This window comes from Anolis sagrei, chromosome 5 (genome assembly GCF_037176765.1).
Source record: "Anolis sagrei isolate rAnoSag1 chromosome 5, rAnoSag1.mat, whole genome shotgun sequence".
Classification (NCBI taxonomy): Eukaryota; Metazoa; Chordata; class Lepidosauria; order Squamata; family Dactyloidae; genus Anolis; species Anolis sagrei.
In genome coordinates this window covers 177,354,896-177,379,169 of record NC_090025.1, presented here as the reverse complement: position 1 = coordinate 177,379,169, position 24,274 = coordinate 177,354,896, and the positions used below count along the sequence as shown (strand labels likewise).

At 39.9% G+C, this 24,274-nt stretch overlaps 1 pseudogene; it reads right to left on the bottom strand.

Moving 5' to 3' along the window:
• Positions 1-211: 211 nt before the first annotated feature.
• LOC137097136 (tolloid-like protein 2) overlaps positions 212-24,274 on the bottom strand; it is a 78,101-nt pseudogene continuing 54,038 nt past the window's right edge.

Genomic DNA, 24,274 nt, shown 5'->3' with positions numbered 1-24,274 from the left:
ATAGGGTGCATTTAAATCTAACCTTAATTTGCTAAGTTATAATTGGCTTTATATGCTGTGTAGTTCAACCTTTGTTACTATGTGTGTATTAGTGGCTATGTTCAGGCATTGAAGGTTTGCCCTTTTGTGACTGAAATCCGCCGAGTCCCTCCGAGGAGATAGGGCGGAATATAAATAAAGATTTTTTTATTATTATCATTATTATTCTAAATTATTGCAAACTGTTTTGAGAGTTCCATGGTGGGAGAAAAGTGGAGCTTAAATTCAATAAACAAAACAAACAAATACATCAAGATTAAGAGTCTATAAAAGAAAGACAACCTTTCAGTTTCAATTACATGGATTCTGGAGTTCTAATCCATTCTTGCTTTGCAATGCTGGTCCATGATCCACTTCCTCAAAAACAGCCTTGAAGCCCTTGGCTCCAATTGAGCCATCAGTTTTGAAACAGACTGTGAAGTAGCTTCCACTCAAAAAGAGTCTGAAGCGCCCTTTTCGGCCACAAAATCTTCCTACAAACCACCAAAAAAGGAACACTGTTTGTTGACAGCGATGGCAATCTGTTTCTACCTGAGAAGGACTATTGGCCACATCTTGTGGCTTTTGCCACTCCTTATCAGATTATCATGAAATCCAAACCAAATGCAGTGTATTCAAAGTACAAGAACCCATACATGTATTATGTACATGATTAGATATGTACATCATTTAAAATGCTAACATAAAATTCGTATATAACATCCAATGCTCAACAGACTGCATTATATCAGTGCTACCTGCATCAGTCTCCTGTCAGTTGCCAGCAAAAATGTTAGTTTTATGACTAGAATGTGTGTTCTGCTGCTGAAATTACAGTACGTTTTGATGTTGTTTTCCCCCAGAATGTTTGTACACACCCAATTAGTAGGCATCCTCATCCATTTCAAATAAAAACGCCTGATTTCTAAAACTCTCTTGCTGGGAAACAGCATTCCTTCCCATTGCAGAAATCCCAAGCTGATTATTTTTGTCTTCCTCCAACCACAGGTTTTTATATTTAGGCATCTTCAAGCATGTAGACCTTTTCCAAACTATTAAATTACCCCTGTCTTTCTGAAATAGTTCTGGCATACAAGTTCCACTTCAAGGGTAAAACTAGAATCTAACTCTGCATTCTGTCTCCAGCCAAAATCTCCCTTTTGCTTCCCTCTGGAGCAACATTGAAGCACAATAATTTCAACTGTAGTTGTGTGAAATCACACTCTCTCCGCTTTAGGGGGAAACAAAGGCAATTGAACAAATACTGCTTTAAAAGACCCATAATAGATTCATCTTAGAGTCACTATAAGTTGGAAACAACTTGAAGGCAAAGAACAAGAATCATAGAATCATAGAATCAAAGAGTTGGAAGAGACCTCATGGGCCATCCAGTCCAACCCCATTCTGCCAAGAAGCAGGAATATTGCATTCAAATCACCCCTGACAAATGGCCATCCAGCCTCTGCTTAAAAGCTTCCAAAGAAGGAGCCTCCATCACACTCCGGGGCAGAGAGTTCCACTGCTGAACGGCTCTCACAGTCAGGAAGTTCTTCCTAATGTTCAGATGGAATCTCCTCTCTTGTAGTTTGAAGCCATTGTTCCGCATCCCAGTCTCCAAGGAAGCAGAAAACAAGCTTGCTCCCTCCTCCCTGTGGCTTCCTCTCACATATTTATACATGGCTATCATATCTCCTCCTCTCAGCCTTCTCTTCTTCAGGCTAAACATGCCTGATAACAGTCCCTCTACATTCATGTTTATTTATGACATTCTTGGAGTTAACTCTGCCCACAAGGTGGCATTGGTTCAGATCAAGAACACACATGCTTAGGAGGCTTGTTTGATCAAGGGAAAAAATGGTTAAAAACTCGTTTCGGATGTAGGGGCACTGACGATTCAGTTTGGAAATGATTTCTGAATTTTTCTGGAATTTTTTTTCCAGAATTTCCAAAAATTTCCAAATTGCTTCGTTAATGGCGGGCGTGATTGCACAATACGCGAAAAGCTGCAAACAGAACAGGGAAAACTTCTGGGGATTCCCTCTCAGTCATTTTTAGACTGCTACTGACAAAACTATTAGGAGAAAAGATTATTTCTGGTTTCCCAAGGTACAAAGCCTAACCCAAAGGGAAAGCGAGGGCATTAAAAGTTGAATTGGCTGCATGTGCTAGGAAAATATTAGGAGAAAAGTGGATTTCTGGTTTCCCAAAGTACAAAGCCTAACCCAAAGGGAAAGCGAGGGCATTAAAAGTTGAATTGGCTGCATGTGCTAGGAAAATACTAGGAGAAAAGTGGATTTCTGGTTTCCCAAAGTACAAAGTCAAACCCAAAGGGAAAGCGAGGGCATTAAAAGTTGAATTGGCTGCATGTGCTAGGAAAATATTAGGAGAAAAGTGGATTTCTGGTTTCCCAAAGTACAAAGCCTAACCCAAAGGGAAAGCGAGGGCATTAAAAGTTGAATTGGCTGCATGTGCTAGGAAAATATTAGGAGAAAAGTGGATTTCTGGTTTCCCAAAGTACAAAGCCTAACCCAAAGGGAAAGCGAGGGCATTAAAAGTTGAATTGGCTGCATGTGCTAGGAAAGTATTAGGAGAAAAGTGGATTTCTGGTTTCCCAGAGTACAAAGCCTAACCCAAAGGGAAAGGGAGGGTGTTGAAAGTGGAATTGGCTGCATGTGGAAGGAAAACTATTAGGAGAAAAGATGATTTATGGTATCCCAAAGTACAAAGCCTAACCCAATGGGAAAGCGAGGGCATTAAAAGTTGAATTGGCTGCATGTGCTAGGAAAGTATTAGGAGAAAAGTGGATTTCTGGTTTCCCAAAGTACAAAGTCAAACCCAAAGGGAAAGGGAGGGTATTCAAAGTTGAAATCACTATTTCTGCAAGCAAAGTACTAGGAGAAAAGTGGATTTCTGGTATCCCAAAGTACAAAGCCTAACCCAAAGGGAAAGGGAGGGTGTTGAAAGTGGAATTGGCTGCATGTGCAAGGAAAACTATTAGGAGAAAAAGATGATTTCTGGTATCCCAAAGTACAAAGTCAAACCCAAAGGGAAAGCGAGGGTATTAAAAGTTGAATTGGCTGCATGTGCTAGGAAAGTATTAGGAGAAAAGTGGATTTCTGGTTTCCCAAAGTACAAAGTCAAACCCAAAGGGAAAGGGAGAGTATTCAAAGTTGAAATCACAATTTCTGCAAGCAAAGTATTAGGAGAAAAGTGGATTTCTAGTTCACCAAAGTACAAAGTCTAACCCAAAGGGAAAGGAAGGGCATTCAAAGTTGAAACCACTGCTTCTAAAAGGGAAATTGGCAGTGGCAGGCAAGAGAGAACACTTCTCCCAGCTGCCCTTGTGTGCTGCCCTGCCCTTCTTCCCTCCACACACACAAGTGGAAAGGCAAAAAAGCCTTGCAGGCAATGGGCCTACCAACAGCCGTTCTCCCCTGTTGTTCCCTTCCAAAAAACTTTTGTTCTCTTCCCTAATCCTGTTGTTCCCTTCCCAAGCAGTGGCACCTTTCCCACCCAAGCCCCCTCTGCGTTTGCTTCCTGGCCGCGCAATGACCCGCTGAGGCATGCGCAGCCCTTTTTATAGCAAAAAAAAGTGAACCTGGATAAACTTGTAAAAAAAAGTGAACCTGGATAAACTTGGCTGCAGACATGTCTAACTGTGATTAAAGTAAAAGAACGTTCCCAGAAAACTTGGAAGATAATCAGGCCAATAAGCAAAATATGGACTGCAGTGCTAGGCAATCCTGGGAGATCTGATTGAACCCAAGGAGTTACTAAAGATATTTGAACTGGCTTCCTAGAAAATTATTTACATCCCTTGAAAACCTGTATGTCTGCTCAGACCCAAGGAGTTCAATGATTCTCACTCCCAGGAACCTTGACAGTCCTTCCCTGCTACTATACATACACTTGCACTTGTTATACAGGTACAGGTCACACATACAAGACAGTTTTTCATTCTGCCTTGTGCGTGACCTTAGTTTTTAAAAGATAGGCTCATTAAAAAGAATTTAATAATAACAACAACAATAACAACACTTTATTTGTATTCCACCCTATCTCCCTGAGGGGACTCAGGGCGGATTCCAGCATATACGACACAGGCAAACAATGCCTTTAAAACAATGAAACACAGATACAAAGGCAAAGGCTTCTCCTTTCATCTCCGGCTCTGAGGGAGGTGTTCATCTCCATTTCCAAGCTGAAGAGCCTGCATTTTCCATAGACACCTCCTAGGTCATGTGGCCAGCATGACTGCATGGAGCACCATTTACATTCCCACTGAGGCAGTACCTACTCTCATTGGTATGTTTTTGAACTGCTAGGTTGGCAGAAGCTGGGTCTAATAGCAGGACCTCACCCCTTCCCATAGATTTGAACCGCCAACTTTCAGCAAGTTCAGCAGCTCAACAGTTTAACCCAGTGGTTCTCAATCTTCCTAATGCCGTGACCCCTTCATGCAGTCCCTCATGTTGTGTTGACCCCCAACCATAATATTGTTTTCGTTGCTACTTCATAACAGTCATTTTACTACTGTTATAAATCATAATGTAAATATCTGATATGCAGGATGCATTTTCATTCACTGGACCAAACTGGGCACAAATACCCAATGCACCCAAATGTGAATGCTAGTGGGGTTGGGGGAGGATTGATTTTGTAATTTGGGAGTTGTAGTTGCTGGGATTTATAATTCACTTATAACCAAAGAGCATTCTGAATTCCACCAGCAATGGATTGGAACCAAACTTGACTCCTATGACCAATGGAAAACACTGGAAGGGTTTGATGGGCATTGACCTTGAGTTTGGGAGTTGTAGTTCACCTATATCCAGAGATCACTGTGGACTCATGCAATGGTGGATCTGGACCAAACTTGGCACGAATACTCAATATGCCCAAATGTGAACACTGGTGGAGTCTGGGGAAAATAGATCTTGACATTTGGGAGTTGTAGTTGCTAGGATTTATAGTTCATTACAATCAAAGAACATTCTGAACTCCACCGACAGAATTGGCTCAAACCTCCCACTTGGAATCCCCATGACCAGCAGAAAATACTGTGTTTTCTTATGGTCTTTGGCAACCCCTCTGACACCCCCTCGCGACCCCCCCCAGGGGTCCCGACCCCCAGGTTGAGAAACACTGGTTTAACCTGTTGCACCACCGCAGCTCCTTTTGGTGGTCCAATAAGGAAACATGTCCCATATGAAAAGTAAAATTGAAGAAAGCTCCTTTCGTCCACTCCCATGGACTAGCTAGATATACATATAAGAAACTACAACTAGAACAAATCAACCCACACATATCAGCACCACCGTGTCTTTTTAAAAGTATAAGACTGCCCATTTTAAAAGCAATGACACCAAAGAGGTGACATAATGAATAATGGTGCCCCATTGAGGCAGCAGCACGCTTTGGCAGAGAAGGCTAAAGACTACAACTCTCATGACTGTGAAATACTGAACCATGGTAGTTAAAGTGGTGTCAAAATAAACTAAGAAGAAGGAAAAGAAGGAGCCAAAGGGTCTTGTTTTGTCAAGCTTATAGTTTTCTAAAGAAAAAAGAGAGCCAAAGGGACGCCTGCCTTTGTCTCAGAAAAGAAGCCTGCCTTCTCCTCAGAAGGGAATCCCAGATTTTGCAAAGTGGATACATTTCCCTGGGGTTCCCGCCTTTTTGCTTCTCAAGCAAGCCACAGCAAATTGCAACAACCAGCCTCTGCAGCTCAGCCAGCTCCTTGCAAGACAAACCTGCAGAGTGGATACATTTTGCTACAGTCCAGCTCTTTGCAGCTGCTGCAAGACAAACCTTCTGCAAAGCTACTGTTGATACATTTTGCAGGGTTTCCAGCCAGAAGCAAGCATCCTTCTGCAGAGTGTTGCTTTTGCAAAGTTACCAGCCTCAGCAGCTCAGCCAGCTCCTTGCAAGGCAAACCTTCAGCAAAGCTACTGTTTCTACTGCTGTTTCCCGCCCTTTTCCAGAAGCAAGGCTTCTACAGCAGAATGCAAAGTTTCCAGCCTTCTGCAGTTCCCGCCTTTTCTGCAGAGCCAGCCTCCAGCCCTCCAAGGTTGAGGGGTGGGAGGAGCCAGCCTTCGCTTGAAGTCTGCCTAGCAACAGCCTTTGGGAGCTTGCAGCAAGTCTTAAAGCTCAAGGCTTAACAAGACTTAACCAATTCCCAAAATGTGATCACTCCAGTCCAATCTGGTTGACTCGTAACCTGCAACACACCAATAACCCACATAGAGATGGAGCACATTTCATTCTTTCTGGGTGATGGCTGCATGGGCACTAAGAGAGCATTTCATTCATTTCACACAGCATCCTAGCAGTTGTCCCTTGGCACAGAATTTGGAAACTGCTGCTCACCTTAAAATACCCATCACTTTGGGTTTTTTTTTTCTTTTCTAAGTATCCCACCTCACTTTAAGTTTTACATTGACTTGCCCAGATTAGGCACCTATTCAAATCACAAACTTCATGCCAAAGCTTCTTATACTTACTAGGTTGTATTTTATAGGTCCCATAGCTAAGAAAAAAAGCCTCTCATATTTGTATTCTCACCAGAAGGAAAAAATGAGAGTTATCTCTGGGCCATGAGACTTTAAAGGGTAATCTGGAGGCTCATTACAGAAGCTACCTGTGAGATAGACATAAACAAAAAGACAGAGGGCAGCACAGGTATAAGACTCCGGCATTTTTGATGAACTAAAACATTTTGTGACTTTTAAAAAACATGTTTTTTAACAGCACGGGAGCCATTATCACCCAAACCCTAAACATCGGGCTCTCCCACTAAAAAAAACAAAAAACCTATGTTATTTTGACACCTGAGGCATAACATCTTACAAAACTCGCTCAGAGGCTAAAATGCAACAGCACAAGACCACTTCAAACAGTAGTACAGCAATTACAGTAGTAATCGTTTTTTTTATAACATATATGCTATAATAATGGGCATATACAGTAAAAATAAACCTGTTGTATACACAACAATAATTGCCTTCTCGAGAGCAGTGTAAGATCATTCAATAAGCATCCCAAGTTTTGTTGTTGTTCATTCGTTCAGTCGTCTCCGACTCTTCGTGACCTCATGGACCAGCCCAAGTTAGTCACCATTTATCCTGCTCTATACGTGAATATCTCAGAACAGGGTACAGTTAGTAAAAGGTCTTCAGATGTGACCTATGAGAACTTGTCTAGCTCAATGGTAACTATAATGGGATTGAAAAGGGGCTTTGTCACTCCTGGTTTAAATTATGCTGAAGCAAGATCTCACAGTCTGGTTCAGGGGTCCCCAAACTAAGGCCCGGGGGCCGAATGCGAGCCTCCAATACTCCCTGCCAAATTTGATCCAGTGAATGAAAATACATCTTGCATAGCAGATATTTACATTACAATTCATAAAAGTAGCAAAATGACAGTGATGGAGTAGCAATGAAAATAATTTTATGGTTGGGGGTCACCACAACATGAGGGACTGTATTAAGGGATCGCAGCATTAGGAAGGTTGAGAACCAGTGCTATAGTCTTTCAACTACTTAAAACTTCTTGATACTGATATTACAATTTCCTAGTTTAACAGTCTTGTGAGTTAAGTCTTTTATTTCTTTCGGCATACGTGTGTGTCTTAAGATAAAATGTGTACCTAGCCCCTTTCCCAAAAAGTTCCATTTCTGTTCTTTGATCAATCAAATATCAAGTGACATAATGAGATCTGAGATTCTAAAGCTACAGTCCTACAACTACTTAAAACTTCTTGATACTGATATTACAATGTCCTAGTTTTTTGATTAACAGTCTTGTGAGTTAAGTCTTTTATTTCTTTCGACATACATGTGTGTCTTAAGATAAAATGTGTACGTAGCCCCTTTCCCTGCCTCTTCCATTGAATTCTGTAATGCCAGAATACTCTCTGAAGAGAAAGAGCAATGCTGAACCACTGAATGATACAGGCAGGCAAACCCTTTGGCCAGAAGAGATCACAAGGGGAAATCTTGCTACCTAGTGATGTCATAAGCATCTCTTGTGATCTGCTCCTGAGTAGGAGCTTTTCATGCCCTTTCTCCTTATGCTGCTTTCACTTCATACCCAAGAGGTCTGAAGAGAGAAGAGTGTTTGCTGAATAGTATTTGTCAAATCAAATAGCTTTCTCTATAAAGGTTTTTTTCTTCAGAACGCCCTGTACCTAAAGCCTCCAAAAATATTACACAGCACACAGCCTACACACGGGTTCTCCTGTTTGGTTTTGGTGAGTGAGAATGTTGATTTCCCTCCTCCTTCATTCAATCTTTTATATATCTTTTGGATTTTCCATAATTGAGACAAACCGGCTTTATTCTTAAGGCTTGGATGTTCCCAGATCCACAAATGTCCCATCAGTCGACATTTTTCTCACATTGCAGGGAGTAAAACATTTAAAATCATTCATAATTAGAACTGATATCTGCTGTGTTTTCATTCCTTTCATAGCTTTGCCTGCCCTTTTATTTGGATGCCTAAACTTGGGTTTAAAGTTACTGGAATGCTAGAAACGTGGGGGCTGAAGGAAAATGTCATTGGAGGAGGTAGCATTCTTCCTGGGAGTTAGTGATTTTGCCCTGTCTCATAACTGCACTTCCTATGTTGGCTAGATCTGGATCCGGAGGTGAGGCAGTCCTTTGCGAATAAAGCTTTGGTTGGAGCCCTTCCGTGTTAGTAGATACATCTGACATTGGAAACTTTCTCAAAAGTTTGCTGCTTCACACAGCAGAATACAATCATAAAAATACATGAAACACCCTAGGTGTATTTGTCAGTATATACATATGCTCCAACTATCTGTATTTGGGCAGGGACACTGATATGAAAATAGGCCCAGTAATTATCTAAATTAAGAAAAAACTCTCATGTGAATTATCTGGTACAGTTCAATCTCTACTTTCATGGGGGTTAGAGGCACACACACCCCCTCTCTGTGCAATGGTGGAGGCATGATTGTACTCAAAAACTAAATATTCCATATATTGGTTTGAGTCTTAAGTTGCCTGCAAGATTGCCTTCTCCCACACAATCCACTTCTTAGGACACTGCATTCCTCTGTGGGGCAGCTACTCCAACCTGCCAGAACCCGACTGACAACCATCACCCAGAGGACCTTTTCATTGTTGCTACAAGACTATGGATTACTTGTCAGAAGAGAATTTAATAACTCAATGAGCTGTCAGAATTGAAAACGCAAACTCTTTCTTCATTGTGCGATGCATTTTAATATATATGTTTTAATGGTATTGTGTGTTATCTGGGTGTTCTAAATGGATTGTGCTCTGTCTTGAGCCATGAGAAGAGGTGAGATGATGATAACGCTGATGATAACGTTAAATTACCTATGGCAAAATCACAATTACATAGACCTAACACACAACATGGGTTTCTCAGAAACAAGTCCTGTCCTATTCTTGATTTCAATAGGCCTGTGACAAGGTTCCCCATGACATTCTCACAAAGAAGCTAAGAAAATGTGGGCTAGACAATACTACTTTTAAGTAGATTGGGAATTGGTTGCCTGGTTGAACCTAAAGGATACGTATCAATGGCTCCTCCTCATCCGAAGGAAGTGGCCAGTGGGGTTAAACTAGGATCTATTCAACATCTTTACCAAAGACCTGGATGATGGAAAAGAAGGCATTCTTAACTAATTTGCAGATGATACCAAATTGGAAAGGATAGTCATATACCTAAGGAGAGGATCAGAATCCAAAATGACCTTAACAGATTCCAGAGTTGGGCCAAAACTAACAAAATGAATTTCAACAGGGAGAAATGTATGGTACTGCACTTTAGCAATAAACATAAAATGCACATATAAGATCGGTAGCACCTGGCAGGAAAACCGTGCATGTAAAAGGTATCCAGGAGGTCTTAGCAAACTAAACATGAGTCAATCATGTGATTGTTCGCAGCAGCTAAATAAGTCATTGCAATTCTAATCTGAATCAATAGGAGTATAGTGTTGAGCTTGAGGGAAGTTATAGTCTTTTCTGCTTTGAAAGCCTGTCCCATTGAAGAGTGTGATTTTTTTTCCTGCTACTTTGGAGACTAGAACACAGAGCAGTGGATTCAAATTGCAGGAACAGAGATTTCACCTAAACATTAGGAACCAGGAAAATGGTTTTCAAGAAAAATAGGGAAGGCAATCTCATAATACTAAAATTAAGACGGATGGGAAATTATACACAAATGACCAAGATATAATTAATAAATTTAGCAAATATTCTTAAAAACTATATTCGAAAGAACAAATAAAGAGAGAAGACATCTCACAATATCTTGGAAAACAAAACATAAGAATCTCTGATCAACAAAGAGAAAGACTCAACAAGGAAATAACAGGAAAAAAAATCCCAGATACATGGAATATAGTGAATATAACAATGGTATATAAAGAAAATATAGACCCTACGGGTGTCAAAAAATTCCCTATTTAATACTGACTATAAAATATTTACAAACATTCTGGCAGAAAAACTAAAACTATTTTTGAATTGATGGATTAAAAATGAACAAACAGGATTCTTACCACAAAGACATATAAAAGAAAATGTGAGGAATAAATTGGATATAATTAAATATTATGGGACAAAGATCCAAAGAGAAATAGCGCTGGCCTTTTTGGACATGGAAAAAGCATTCAACAACATTAATTGGGATTTCATTTTATTACTATTATAAGAAATGGACATGGGATATCATTTTACCAATGCGATTAATCAATTATATACAATACAGGAAGCCAAAATTGTAATAAATGGACAATAGTCTAAAAGTATTACAGTCAATAAAGGAACAAGACAAGATTGACCCGTTTCTCCACTACTATTTATAACAACACTCGAAATTCTGTTAAATAATATAAGAGAAGATAAAGAATTGAAGGGGACCAAAATTAGAAAAGAAAATTATAAAGTGAGAGCATTTACAGATGACTTGGTTTGTATTATCGGAAATCCTATGGACAATATAGAAAAATAGATAAACAATACAGAAGAGTTCGGGAAATTGTCTGGATTCAAAATAAACAAAAAAGAACTAAAGTTTTAATGAAAAATATGTCAAAAAAAGAAGCAAGAATAATTACAGAAGATGACTGGTTTGCAAATAAAATTAAATACTTGAGAATATACATAGCAAGAAATTCGCAACTTTTGAAAAACAATTATGAATTGAAATGGAAAGAGATAAAAAAAGGTTTAGATAATTGAAGAAATGTAAACCTCTCTCTATTGGGAAGAATAGCCACAATAAAAATGAATATATTATATTTATTTCAAACAATGCCAATCCTTAGGAATATGCAGTTCTTTGGAATAAAGAAAGGACAATTAAGATCACGGTGGAGAGGACTGTAAGTCTTGTCTCCCCCCCCCCCCCCCACTATTTCTCTTTTCTTCTTTCCCCTTCTCTTCCTCAATTCCCTAGATAATAGAAATATAATTGTATAGTAGTTTTTTTGTCTTTTTAATTTTATTTTATGTAGTATTAATATTGTTGTTAGAGCACTCAGGCAAGAAATCCTATACCCATATGTCCGATTATGGTTTACCTTTCGTTTCTTTTTTGCTTTTTAACATATTGTAAATAGTTTGTAATCAATCAAAGTTACTTTGAAAGAAAAGAAGTACTTCCTGATGGTAAGAGCTGGATTCATAAGCAAAGTACCTGTATGCTATATACATAAAGTTTTGTGAGTAAACCAACTATATTACTTTTAAAGAGGACTGTTTATTTTGTCTCTTGAGAGCATTATTTAAAGGCAAAATATATTTTAAGGGAGAGTAAATGTTTTTGGGCAACTAAAGGAACACTTCTGAAACTCTGCAGAATATATATGTTTTCATGCCTTGGCATGTCTTTGTCCCTGGCAGTTCAAAGACACACCTGGATACATCGGTTTAACAGCTGAGAGACTTAGTTGCCTTGCATGAATGAATGCTGGTAGACATCACTTTTCAAAGTTTGTGACTTCGAACAAGGTCATGCCTTTCCAGTGACCAGTGGTTTTCCAAAAAAGGTTACAAATCCCATTTCCCAAATATTTATGGGGATTCATATTTCCAAAAGGTCATGGCATCATTTTGCCAAAACCTTTATGGGAGAAAGGCAGGTTAAAAAGAAAGTAATAAAGGAATAAATTTTAGGCAACAGTACCATTTCAGTAAATTTCTCAAAATGTCAATCACAGTTTATTCTTCCCTTGCCTCTTTTGTTGGTTTTATGCAGCTCTCTCACGATGGTTTCTCATCGCAGAAGCATGAGAACACGAGTCATCAGTAGCAGGAATGACATTATCTGATGCTGAATATGAGGGCTTCTTCCGAGCGATCAACCACCCACGTTAAATCGGCCCTCTTTGCTCATTCAGAGCTTCATTTGGCTGCCAGCATTCTATGATCCGCCAGCTGGATTTATATGAAAACCATAGATTCATTCCTAAAGGTAAAGTCAGTCCCAATATCCACATAAATTGCTTTGTCTCCACTGTATAAACAAATTAAAATGGAGCTTCTTCCAAATTAATTGATTTTCTTCAAACTGATGAAATAGACAATTTTGCTACCAATTTTCTTTAGACATTTTCTAATAATATTTTTAAAAACTAACTGAACTCTTAATCTTCAGTCTTAAAACCTTTTGTGTGCATGACTATACCTGGGAATACTTTAATGTTCAGCCAAACAGTGGAAAGTAGTAGATAAGCTCAAATCCTATTTTGTTGCTTGCTCAGCATTTTCATAGACCAGACAATTCAGTGATGTTTTCTATCCAAGGATCATAGGTCTCAGGACTTTCCGGATTACTAGGGTCGCAGAGATCATCGGTCAACCCAAAAGCACCAGAGGGACCTGTGAAGGGATGGAAAAGTTCCCTCACCCATTCTTTGTAGTTGCTCACTTGTGCTCCATGCCAAGAATAAGGCTAATGTGGTTTAACCAGGAATAATGGGAATAACCAGTAGGCATTAACCTTTTTCTCTCTCAAGCTCTCTTTAAAAAGAAAAGTTATCATTAGAAATCAGTTCCGCTGATCTTCTTTCAAAAATAGCTTCTTTGGGTTCCAATTGGTCAGGGTAGGCCCAAAACATGTCACAAATACCTCCTACACACAATAAGGGAACATTGGGGCAACACATTTACAAAAAAGGTATTTAAAAGTGCAATTTTTACGTAAATATTTTTCAATAAAAGACATTGTTTGAGCACTGTTTGGAAGAGGACTGTAAATGTGATTGAAATGCTCTTCATAACCAGGCCTAAAAATCAGATTGGTATGGATCAATAGAATTCCTTTCATCCATAAACCTCTGGAACTTGGAGCCAACCACATAGTATATTACCTTCCCCAAAATTGGAAACACATGTTGATAGGTATCACTATCCATTACACAATGAAACATGTTTTTTTGTTAAGCATTTCAGTATATGATGTTCTCTCTCTCCCTCTCTCTCTCTCTCTCTCTATATATATATCTTTGCAAACATTTTTAATGTATATAATAATTTTAGTCCACCAGAGGAAGGCCCGGAGTAGGGCCGAAATCTGTCGTGGGCGGCAGATTCATATGCAACTCAACATAAGAACAACTCAACATAACTCACACAATATTGTTCGGGATTACTGTGAAATTGAACAGTATAACAAATGTATACAATTATATGCTGAATTTTATTATTTTCTATTTTCTGTATAAGTGGGACATTTGTTCTGTTTACTATTTCAGGAACCCATTCATATTGTATAACTTGCAAATCCAAGTCATTAAAAGCAATTTTGAATGTCAGACTAGTTAGAAAAATGGGATAGGTATAACACTATAGTGTATGTCTACACTTGCAAATACTTTAATGTTAGGCCAAACAGTGAAAAGTAGGGGAGAAGCTCTAACCCCACTTCTTTGTTTGCTCAGCATTTTTCAAGGACCTGATAATGTGTGTACCAATGGTGTGTTCCAATGGTGTTCTTGAGCCCAGGAGCTCAGGATGGAGGTTCTGGGGCATTCTGCATTAGTAGGGCCAAGAAGCTGCAGAAATCTGGAAAAGTCTGATGTTCCTCCAGGTTGGAACACACTTGCCCTGGAGGAAGAGAGATTAAGAGAGAGAAAAGTTGTTGCCTACTGGTCATTATTCCTCCTTTTTGTGTCCAAAACTTGCCAAGGTAGGTCCACACCGTATATGAACACTGGGGAAACCCATTTTCCTGGTCTGCAAAAATGGTATTTAAAATTAAAAATTAAAAAAAATGAGAACTATTCAGAAGAAGGTTGGGATCATATCCCGAGATGTCATTGGAGGACATTAAAAGCAAAAGGAGAAATCACACTGTAATCATTTTTTTAACATTTGAGTATCCTGGGGGTTGCACAAAGCCACAGCCCTAATTTGCCCAACCTGGTTTATTATAATGGATGGCACCTTCAACAATTTTCTTTCATAAAGGTCATTTCATTGTTAATTGTGGCACAGCAAGCAAAAGTTAGTTCTGGAAGGAAAATATTCTTCATTGTTGTGCCACCAGTTTCATGTATATGTTGAATGGCATGGGGGACACAATAGAGCCCCGAGGCACCCCACAGGCCAATGGCCATGGAGTGGAACAGGCCTACCCAAGCACCACCTTCACTGATCCCTTCTCCAGAAAGGAAGGGAGCTGCTATAAAACCGTGCCTCCGAGTCATTTTCCAGGAAATTCTATGTAAGAGGGATACTATGATCAGGATTGTCAAAAGCTGTTATAAGCTCCAGAAGAACCAACAAGGACACACTCATCCCCCTCTATCTAGTTATTATTATTATTTATTATTTCTAACCCCCTGGGGAGACTCAGAGTTCCCAACATAGTTTACTCACTAAGGTGACCAAAGCAGTCTCTATCACATAACCAGACCTGAATTCAGATTGGTATGGATCAGGAGAGTTCCAGTAATCGAGGCACATCTGGAGTTGGAGGGAACCACACAATGCATTTCCTTGACCAAAATTGAAACATATGCTGATAGGCATTCAATAAAAAGAGGTCTAAGGAAGATGTTTTCGACAAAGGCCCTACAACTGCCTTCTTGAGGCATGTTAGAACCCTGCCTTCTTGGAAGGAGGCAATGAGACTACTCCCTTGAGCCATTCACACAATTCTTCTTTGATTTTTTTAATGAACCAAGTAAGGATCTACTGGGCATGTGGTGGCTCTCACCACTCCAATGATCATGTCCTGGAAAAGTATTGGCCATACTAGATATTGGTTATGTCTAGTATTGGCATTAATTATTTTTCTTTGCTTTTGTTTAGAGGGTTCTCTGCCCAAGTGAGATCAAGAAGACATCTGACCAAAAAGGGGAGCCTGATGGGAGCGTGTCACCTCCCAAAATTGTTGACAACACACTCAGTGCTGCCGCTACTGCCACTTCCACCACTACCAAGTCTTTTCTTGAGCAGCTTACTGCCCTCTTTTCAAAAACTGTGACAGAATCAGTCTCTGAGACGCCTGTAGAGAGTCACTGCAAAAGGAGTCTTCTTTAAACTTCGTATAGCGTCTATTGCTCATTCTTTTATGCCTACAGACACGACCACCTCAGAGGTTCCTCGTGTCACACAAACCTTCACAAGCGTTTGTTCTGAAGCTGACACCACCAAAAAGCCATCTGCTGAGCTTCAGCCTGACACTATTCTTTCTCCAGTGGGCAGTCCTGAATTTAACACCATTTCTACTCCTGGAACCAGCACCAAAGAATCTTTTTCACAGGTTACTAATTCAGTCCCTGCCACCGCTTCCGAATCATTGTTTGTTCTCCTATTAAATCTACTCTTGAGCTTCTTACTCCCACTGTTACTACCACTACGACTGCTGTGATCACTGCACGCTTTTCACAACTCTTCAGTGATTTGTTTACCACCATGTCTGAAGATATTGTTCCTGCTTCTTCAATCCCCATAGCCACTGCCATGACTGAATCTCCTCCATAGGTGGAGATCTCAGCGGTGCACCTATCACAAGAATATCCACAGAGCCACCACTGCTATCACAAACAGTACCACCACTAGTACAGATGTCGCCAGAATGACCTCTTCCATGAGACCGCCTCCCCAACTTCAGTTGAAAAAAATCGAGCCAGAAAAATCTTCAGGTAGAACAAATGCTGCCACAACCACAAAACCGTTTTCTGAGCTTCTTACACGTAGCCCGTTTTCTGCTCCATTCAGCACTATTAAAATCTTCCTGTGTCCTCTATTTCTCGCCTTTCTACCAAAGCCACCACTACCAGAAAGGTGTCAACACTTAATGTTTTAGAATTAAATACAAACTATATTGATATAATTGTAAGTATAGTAAATATAGTGATATAATCAATATAGTGATGTAATCTATATAGTAAATAAATAAATAAACAATTGTTCAGGAACTCCTTATTTCTGAAATGTCTTGTCTTTTTTTCCAATATCAATTTATTGTTTCTTTGAATTGACATCTCCAGTGATCGGTGTTAAAACACAATTAATTTCTAAATGAGTTTCACGTGTCTGTGTCCTATTTAACAAACTAAATGAAAACCAACATATACATGTATACAGCCAGTTTCCAATGCACTCTCAGATTCTAGCATGACTACAGAGAAGTAGATCTGAGATGTCCAGTGAGATCTTTGAAGTGGGTTGCATTTGAGAGCAAAATAAGCTTCTCCTTTCAAAAACTGGAATCTCCATTTGCAGTGCTTGCAAGTATTTTGTTCGTGGACTTCAACTGTTACAGACCACTATAATCATACTTTCACATCTTACTTTAGGTTTAGAGTGATATCTATTTTTAGTTATGCTGCAGTCCGTCTGGAGTCTTACTGTTGGGAGAAAGTAAAAATCTATATTAAAAAAACTCAAAGTCTGTGAATGCAGAGTGGTCTATTTCTGCTATTCCAATGAATCAAATGAAGGCAGTGCTGAGTGGTACATGCCATTCAAGAATGTGCAACTACATGGCTGGATCCCTTTTAATCAGTTCCAATTAGAGTAGACTTCATTGAATCAATTCTTGAATTATGAGTCAACATACAAGTGAATCCAATAGAGTTAATGACTCTAATGGGAATGAGCAATAATATTAATCATGCTGTGCTATACTATGCTATGCTATAGGCGATCACTCATGACCGCATATGATTGTCTTCTAAGGGTAGAGTCCTGGTGGTGGGTTGATGAGTGACTATAGAGCAATTTTGGATCCACATGGTCAGTCACAATGTAGGCATAGGTCTACATAGGCATAGAAGGAGGAGCTGTAGTTTTACAATGTCTTCCATCTTCTCTGTCAAAGTGTTCTGTTACCTTGACAAACTGGGACTTTTTGGATTAAGAAGGCCAAAGAAATCATCAGGCACTAGAGTGACCTGTGGAGGATGAAAATGCCCCTCCTCCTGTGCAAATGGTCATGTCTGCTCCGTACCAAGAATAAGAAACGTGAGATTTATTAATCCAATCAATTTTGTGCAAATACAATGAACAAACAAATAATAAAATCTTAGACAACATTTTTTGAAAGAAGGTACAATAAACAGTGTTGAAACTTGCTTTGTGGGACCCTATGTACAAATTTATCACCTATACATGTATTTTGAGTTATGTTTCCTGCGCCTCCGGTGTGCATTTGAACTGCCTGGATGGAGCCAGGAGTGGCCCTCCTTTCATAAGAGAAATGAGGAACCACCTAGAGACCTCAAAGCAATTAGTTATTATTAAACTTTCATAATTCATTGGAATAAATCTTAATAGGTTTTGGCTTGATTTTAAATACTCAATTTTAAATTTGGCTTGATTTTAAATTGTATAGCTTTTCATTATTTATGTATGTCAGTTTTACTGGCGTTTCATTTTTTATATAAAAAAAACCAATCTGGATAATTTTTATAATTGTATTTGATAGTCTTAGATTTTATTATTCCTTTTGTTATCACAACCCACTTAGGACCCTAAAATCCACGGGCATGGAAAGGTCTTGTTAGGCAAGCCAAAGGCAACCTTTTACCCAGAAACCACATTTCAACTAATTCCACAGAAACTTTTAGCCTAGACATACAAGTTTCACAAGCAGTCATACATACATCAGGGAGGAACATAGGAAACTTCTATTGCCCCTTCAGGCAGTAGACATAATCCCCTAACAATGCCTCCAAATAACAATAGAGTCAAAGGTCACTAAAGCTGCCCAATGCCCTACCTCTGTCGTCCTGGGAACCCTATAAGGCTGGCTAATACCCATTGTCACCCATTTTCTTGCCAGCACAGACCATTGCCCTCACTCAAGCTAAGGAAACTATCCACATTGACACCTATTAACTCAGACTCTACTCACATTCATTCTTTCTCACATGCACACAAGAGGCAGACCAAGAAAAAGTCACAAAATTCAAACTGAGCAATAACAGTTTATTAAAATTCCCTCCAGACCCAGAAGCCAATCAGTTTGCGCAAGAGACAGCATGTCTGAGCCAACCAGTGTCAGGATCCTATCCGGTGTCCGCCTGAGCCAATCAATACTTGACATGACAACACTGTTGTGACAACAGTCTATTGTTTTGAACGGCTGTCAAACTACTATAAATGTTCCTGTGTGTTCCCATTGTGGTTATGTTAAATATGAGAGCACGGATTCTCTTGGGATCCACTTTGGCAAAACGAATCAAGCCTCTGATCCTTTGCCCTTCATCCTTCCAAGTCTAATTATGGATTGGAGTCATAAGATCCACTGTTCTTACAGAGTTGACATCACACAATATTTCCTTCTCTTTGTGTGTGTGTGTGTGTGTATATATATATATATATGTGTGTGTGTTCCTATAATTTCCCAGTTATCTACCACTGGCATAAATAAATCCATAGACAGAACTACACAGGACATCTTCCAAAACAATTGTCATCTTCAGTGGCAAATATTGAAATCCTTTATTGCCCTCCTCCCTCCTGTCCTTTTAATCCATTTCATCACCCAGAACCTGGTGTATTAATGGAAATCGGCTACATAAAACCATCAAACACACACCAGTTTCAGCTAGATGGTATACCGGTAGACCTTAGATTCATCACATAACAGGAATGACAATAACCCATGTTTCTCCTCCAACTCATCTGAAAGCATCTTGTATTTAATTTCCTCCTGCCCTTAAGTGAGATTTGATAAAATCCTAAATCTGAGAAATAGTGTATCAGATGTCCTTGGACTTGGTACACTTTATTTATATTCCTTCAGCTCCAATCATGCTTTTCCATTGGCTATGTTGGTTAATCTGATGGGAATATCAATAGAAATGAGTGATGCAATTATCATTTTTCAGGTGCATTGTATTGTTGACAAAATGGTGATGAAAATATGTTTTTGTATTCATACTATTTGGAATTTCCAGAAACCAACAGGCATTGGTCTAAAAGTCTGGACTGCATATTACACTGCCCCTTTTTACTGGTTATTCACAAAACCACACATTTAGCTGTATTACATTGCCTGTTTTTTCTCGTTGTTTCCAAAAACACAGGTTTCCTTTCTGACCCCATACTTCTAGCATTGCAGAGAGTAAACACTATAAACCATTCAAAATGATATTTGCTGTGTTTGCATTCCCTTGGTAAATTTTGTTACAGTACATGACTAAGTTTTTGTAAGGATTGTCTCCTGTATGTGTGTGTGTTGAGGAAAAACTGCTGGATAATTGAAGCAATTAAGCTTGAACCACTCCCTGAATGGAGTATAACATGAGGAGTGTTTCTGGTAGATTTTGGGACTTACTGAACCACTTATTTCAAGACTTGCACCACTGAGGAAGAAGATGCATGGATGTAATGCATAGGACTTTGTGTGTGTTTTATTTCTGCAAATGGACTGTTATTTTCAAAGCTTTACTTAAGAGTAAATTTTGTTTTTCTATTTTCTTGGCTCATATTTACTCCTTGTGGATGAACAAAGGGCTGGGAAGTCTGGACAGGACTGCACAATTTCTGGGTTAGCTTTAGTTTAAAATGCAACAAATTTGCCTGTGTCTTTTTGTTTGAATGCCCAAACTGGGTTTTTTTATATATGTTGTTGTAGGTTTTTTGGGCTGTATGGCCATGTTCTAGAACGGTCCTCAAACTTTTTAAACAGAGGGCCAGGTCACAGTCTCTCAAACTGTTGGAGAGCTGGATTATAAATTGAAAAAAAAAAAACATGAATGAATTCCTATGCACACTGCACATATTTTATTTGTAGTACAAAAAAAAAACCACTTTAAACAATATAATAATTAAAATGAAGAACAATTTTAACAAATATAAACTTACTAGAATTTCAGTGGGAAGAGTGGACCTGCTTTTGGCTGATGAGATAGGATTGTGGTTGTTGTGTGCTTTCAAGTCGTTTCAGACTTAGGTTGACCCGAGTGAGGGCCAAGTAAATAACCTTGGAGGGCAGTATCCAGCCCCCGGGCCTTAGTTTGAAGACCCCTGTTCTAGAGGCATTCTCTCCTGATGTTTCACCTACATCTATGGCAGGCATCCTCAGAGGTTGTGTATTTTTATATATCCCCGTTTTAGTTTCAAATTTTGGATGGTTTTGTTTTTGGGAAGATTCTTCCCAAAATGGAACTTCACATCTTGATTTAAGAATCCCAATCCCCCCCCCCCTCCTCCCCATAATCTTCTGGTATCTTTCCAAAAACAGAATGGTGGGGAGGAAGCCCCCAAAATCTGAAATGAAAATAGAACATATTTCTGTTGTTTCTCACACACCTAATAGATATGCAGCTTGTCCTTAGTACTTGCTTACTGTTTATTGTAAATTTTGAAAATGTTTTGGGGTGGTGCTGGTAACAATAGGAAGAAAAGGCTGAGCAGTAGACTGTATAGGAAGTTTCAAGGGGAATCCTTTCCCCGTGACTCTGTATATAGGAGACTCAGTAACTGACTGCAATGGCAGTTGAAGCAGAAGGGACCGTGAGAAGCAGAGGATAGACCTCTGTAACAGCAAGCCACTTAAGAAGAAACTCAGTAGTAGTGGGAATTGCAATAGCAGTAGCACTGGGGGCATTGTTAACAACATTAGAGGTTGTCATCAGAATTTAGAAATAAATGGCATAGATAAATTTGTCTGATACTGAAGCCTTTAGGCCTGGCCACATGGCAAAGTTCAGAGTCATTGTGTCTAGTCCCAGACTCCCTGTGGAGTAGCATAGTCACATGATTGAGCTAGTGACTCATAGGGGAGGGCATAAAAGCTGGTACCTCCCTTGTGTTCTTGCACAGTGAAGTTCCTGCCTCACTCAGAGGTATCTGGGCCTGGCTGATTCGTGGCTTGGGGATGTTTCTAGTATTCTATTGAAGTAGAGGAAAATACTGACAGCCATTACACTCTGATCAGGTTCCCCTTGTTGGTCAATCATCTCCCTGATCTCGCTTGGACAAAGAACCCTCTACATACAATTTATTGCACCTAGAACAGTGTTTCCCAACCTTCCTAAGGCTGCGACCCCTTAATACAGTTCCTCATGTTGTGGTGATCCCTAAGCCATAAAATTATTTTCATTGCTACTTCCATAACTGTAATTTTGCTATGGTTATGAATCCTAATGCAAATATCTGATATGCAGGATGTATATTCATTCACTGGACCGAATTTGGCACAAATACACGTTATGCCCCAATTTGAATACTGGTGGGGTAGGGTTGATTTTGTCATCTGGGAGTTGTAGTTGCTGAGATGTATAGTTAATCTACGATCAAAGAGCATTCTGAATTCCACCAACAATGGAATTGAGTGCACACAGAACTCCCTTGACCAACAGAAAATACTGGAAGAACTTGGTGGGCGTTGACCTTGAGATTGGGAGTTGTCGTTCACCTACAACCAGAGAGTGGACTCAATGGTGGATCTAGACCAAACTTAGCAATAGGCCCAAATGTGAACACTGGTGGAGTTTGGGGAATATAGACCTTGACATTTGGGAGTTGTAGTTGCTGGGATTTATAGTTTACCTACAATCAAAGAGCATTCCGAACTCCACCAATGATGGAATTGAATCACACTTGGCACACAGAACTCCCACAACCAACAGAAAGTACTGGAAGGGTTTGGTGGGCATTGACCTCGAGTTTTGGAATTGTAGTTTATCAATGTCCAGAGAGGACTGCGGCTCAAACAATGATGGATCTGGACCAAACTTGGAATGAATATCTGATATGCAGGATGTATTTTCATTCACTGGACGGAATTTGGCACAAATATCCGATAGGATATCGGATTCATGTATTTGTGCCAAATAAATAAATAAATAAATAAATAATATGCCCCAATTTGAATACTGGTAGGGTGGGGTTGATTTTGTCATTTGGGAGCTGTAGTTGCTGGGATGTATAGTTACTCTAAGATCATAGAGCATTCTGAACTCCACTAACAATGGAATTGAGTGCACACAGAACTCCCACAACCAACAGAAAATACTGGAAGGGCTTGGTGGGCCTTGACCTTGAGATTAGGAGTTGTTGTTCACCTACAACCAGAGAGTGAACTCAAGGATGGATCTGGACCAAACTTAGCAATAGGTCCAAATGTGAATACTGGTGGAGTTTGGGGAATATAGACCTTGACATTTGGGAGTTCTAGTTGCTTGGATTTATAGTTTACCTACAATCAAAGAGCATTCCGAACTCCACCAACGATGGAATTGAACCACACTTGGCACACAGAACTCCCACAACCAACAGAAAGTACTGGAAGGGTTTGGTGGGCATTGACCTCGAGTTTTGGAGTTGTAGTTTATCAACATCCAGAGAGCACTGCAGGCTCAAACAATGATGGATCTGGACCAAACTTGGAATGAATACCCAATATACCTAAATGTGAACACTGGTGAAGTTTGGGCAAAATAGACATTGGCATTTGGGGATTGTAATTGCTGGGATGTATAGTTCACCTACGATCAAAGAGCATTCTGAACCCCACCAATAGCATTGGGGGCAAACTTCCCACATAGAACCCCCATGACCAACAGAAAGTACATGGCAAAGTTCAGAGTCATTATGTCTAGGCCCAGACTCCCTGTAGATTAGCAGAGTCTGGTGACTGAGCTCGTGACTCCTGGGGGAAGGCATAAAAGTTGGTACCTCCCTTGTCCTCAGTGTATTGCTGTGGAGCATGGAGTGTAGGATTGTTGGATGAAAGAGGAGAGAGGGGATCAAATAGAGAGAGTGTGATTGTGTATATAGCTTTGAATATATCTTCCGAGGGAACTGAAGATAAAGCCTTCCTGCACACTGCAGTGAAAGAACTTCTTGTGTGTGGACTCTTTCTTAGAATCATAGAGTTGGAAGAGACCTCATGGGCCATCCAGTCCAACCCCCTGCCAAGAAGCAGGAAAATTGCATTCAAAACACCCCCGACAGATGGCCATCCGCCTCTGCTTAAAAGCTTCCAAAGAAGGAGTCTTTACCACGCTCCGGGGCAGAGAGTTCCACGGCTAAACGGCCCTCACAGTCAGGAAGTTCTTCCTAATGTTCAGATTGAATCTCCTTTCCTGTAGTTTGAAGCCATTGTTCCACGTCCTAGTCTCTAGGGCAGCAGAAAAGAAGCTTGCTCCCACCTCCCTATGACTTCCTCACACATATTTATACATGGCTATAATGTCTCCTCTCAGCCTTCTCTTCTTCAGGCTAAACATGTCCAGCTCTTTAAGCCGCTCCTCATAGGGCTTGTTCTCCAGACCCTTGATCATTTTAGTTGCCCTCCTCTGGACACATTCCAGCTTGTCAATATCTCTCTTCAATTGTTGTGCCCAGAATTGGACACAATATTCCAGGTGTGGTCTGACCAAGGCTGAATAGAGGAGTAGCATGACTTCCCTGGATCTAGACACTGTGCTCCTATTGATGCAGGCCAAAATCCCATTGGCCTTTTTTGCTGCAACATCACATTGTTGGCTCATGTTTAACTTGTTGTTCATGAGGACTCCAAGATCTTTTTCACACATACTGCTCTCTTGCCCAGTGAAGTTCCTGCATCAGGGGAATCTGGGCCTGGCTGATTCGTGGCTTGGGGATGTTCGTAGTACTCTGTTGAGGTAGAGAGAAATACTGACAGCTGTTATGCTCTGATCAGGTTCCCCTTGTTGGTCAATCATCTCCCTGATCTCGCTTGGACAAAGAACCCTAAAGGTTTTGTTCTACATACACTTTATTGCGCCTAGAACAGTGTTTCTCAACCTTCCTAATGCCGCAACCCC